General features: G+C 38.2%; 1 non-coding gene across 1 annotated transcript; it reads right to left on the reverse strand.

Moving 5' to 3' along the window:
* Window positions 1-1,394: 1,394 nt before the first annotated feature.
* Window positions 1,395-1,502, reverse strand: LOC148573796 (small nucleolar RNA R71). Its single transcript, XR_015906477.1, has one exon. It is a non-coding gene; the product is annotated as a small nucleolar RNA R71 (small nucleolar RNA).
* Window positions 1,503-2,869: the final 1,367 nt, after the last annotated feature.

Here is a 2,869-nt window from a genome sequence, read left to right on the forward strand (position 1 = left end):
AAGCTGGGCGTTCAAAACGCCCAGTGAAGAAGGAAAACTGGCGTTTAAACGCCAGCCAGGGTACCTGGCTGGGCGTTAAACGCCCAAAAAGGTAGTATTTTGGGCGTTAAATGCTAGAATGGATACCATTCTGGGCGTTTAACGCCAGAATGGCACAAGAGGGAAGATTTTGTTTTTAATTCAAATCTTTTTCAAATTTTCATAATTTTTCAAAATCAAATCTTTTTCAAATCATATCTTCTCAATCATATCTTTTCAAAATCAAATCCTTTCCATTTTTTTACTATTTTCGAAAATCCTTGCTAACAATTAGTGATTTGATTCAAAAATTTCTTCCTTGTTAAGAAAGGTTCAATAATTGAATTTTAGAATCATATCTTTTAAATTTCTTGTTAGCCAAGACATTAATTTTAAAAATCAAATCTTTTTAATTGTTTGTCAATCATATCTTTTTAAAACCATATTTTCTTAATCATATCTTCTCAACCACATCTTTTTCAAAAAAAATAATTTTCAATCATATCTTTTTTATTTCTAATTTCAAAATCTTTTTCAAAATTACTTAACTACTTTCTCAATTTTAATTTTCGAAAATGATCAACCAAATTTTCAAAATTTTTATTAATTATTTCAAAATATTTCTAAATTTAATTTCGAAAATTCTTTCCCCCTTTCTCACATTTTTCTATTTAAGGGACAAACATTCCTCTTCAATGTGCAATTCGGACTCCCTTTCTCTACAAGTTCGAATTCCCTCCTCTCTACCTCCTCCTTCTATTCTTCTTTTCCTCTTACATCTCAAGGAATCTCTATACTATGACATAGAGGATTCCATACTTTCTTCTTCTCTCTTTCATATGAGCAGGAGCAAGGACAAAGGCATTCTTGTTGAAGCTGATCCTAAACCTGAAAGGACCTTGAAGAGAAAGCTAAGAGAAGCTAAAGCACAGCTCTCTGTAGAGGACCTAACAAAAATTTTCAAACAAGAAGACGATATGGCAGCCAAAAACAACAACAATGTAAGGAAGGTGCTTGGTGACTTTACTGCACCTACTCCCGACTTCTATGGGAGAAGCATCTCTATCCCTGCCATTGGAGCAAACAAATTTGAGCTTAAGCCTCAATTAGTTTCTCTAATGCAACAGAATTGCAAGTTTCACGGACTTCCATTGGAAGATCCTCATCAGTTTTTGGCTGAATTTTTGCAAATCTGTGACACTGTCAAGACCAATAATGGGGTTGATCCCGAGGTCTACAGGCTTATGCTTTTTCCCTTTGTTGTAAGAGACAGAGCTAGAATATGGTTGGATTCACAACCTAAGGAAAGCCTGAACTCTTGGGAAAAGCTGGTCAGTGCTTTTTTGGCCAAATTCTTTCCACCTCAAAAATTGAGTAAGCTTAAAGTGGAAGTCCAAACCTTCAGACAGAAGGAAGGTGAATCCCTCTATGAAGCTTGGGAAAGATACAAGCAATTGATCAGAAGGTGTCCTTCTGACATGCTTTCAGAATGGAGCATCATAGGTATCTTCTATGATGGTCTGTCTGAACTGTCCAAGATGTCATTGGACAGCTCTGCTGGAGGATCTCTTCATCTGAAGAAGACACCTGCAGAAGCTCAAGAACTCATTGAAATGGTTGCAAATAACCAATTCATGTATACTTCTGAAAGGAATCCTGTGAATAATGGGACAAATCAGAAGAAAGGAGTTCTTGAGATTGATACTCTGAATGCCATATTGGCTCAGAACAAAATATTGACTCAGCAAGTCAATATGATTTCTCAGAGTCTGAATGGATTGCAAGCTGCATTCAATAGTACTAAAGAAGCATCTTCTGAAGAAGAAGCTTATGATCCTGAGAACCCTACAATGGCAGAGGTGTATTACATGGGAGAACCCTATGGAAATACCTATAATCCTTCATGGAGAAATTATCCAAATCTCTCATGGAAGGACCAACAGAAGCCTTAACAAGGCTTCAACAATAATGGTGGAAGAAATAGGTTTAGCAATAGCAAGCCTTTTCTATCATCTTCTCAGCAACAGACAGAAAATTTTGAACAGAGCCATTCTGGCCTGGCAACCATAGTCTCTGATCTATCCAAGACCACACTAAGTTTTATGAATGAAATAAGGTCCTCCATTAGAAACTTGGAGGTACAGGTGGGTCAGCTAAGTAAGAAGATTACTGAAACTCCCCCTAGTACTCTCCCAAGTAATACAGAAGAAAATCCCAAGAGAGAGTGCAAGGCCATAACCATGACTAACATGGCCGAACCTGGAGAGAGTGAGGAGGATGTGAGTCCCAGTGAGAAAAGCCTCTTGGGACGTCTTCTGGACAGAAAGGAGTTTCCCTTTGAGGAACCAAAGGAATCTGAGGCTCATACAGAGACCATAGAAATTTCATTGAATTTACTTCTGCCATTCATGAGCTCTGATGAGTATTCTTCCTCTGAAGAGGATGAAGATGTTACTGAAGATCAAGTTGCTAAATATCTAGGAGCAATCATGAAGCTGAATGCCAAGTTATTTGGTACTGAGACTTGGGAGGATGAACCCCTCTTGTTCACCAAAGAACTGGATGACTTGACTAGGCAGAGATTACCTCAGAAGAGACAGGATCCTTGAAAATTCTCAATACCTTGTACCATAGGCACCATGACCTTTGAGAAGGCTCTGTGTGACCTGGGATCATGTATAAACCTTATGCCACTCTCTGTGATGGAGAAGCTAGGGATCCTTGAGGTACAAGCTGCAAGAATCTCACTAGAGATGGCAGACAATTCAAGGAAACAGGCTTATGGACTTGTAGAGGATGTCTTGGTAAAGGTTGAAGGCTACTACATCCCTGCTGTTTTCATAATCCTAGA

Source organism: Arachis ipaensis, chromosome B2 (genome assembly GCF_059453495.1).
Source record: "Arachis ipaensis isolate K30076 ecotype BB chromosome B2, ASM5945349v1, whole genome shotgun sequence".
NCBI classification, from domain to species: domain Eukaryota; kingdom Viridiplantae; phylum Streptophyta; class Magnoliopsida; order Fabales; family Fabaceae; genus Arachis; species Arachis ipaensis.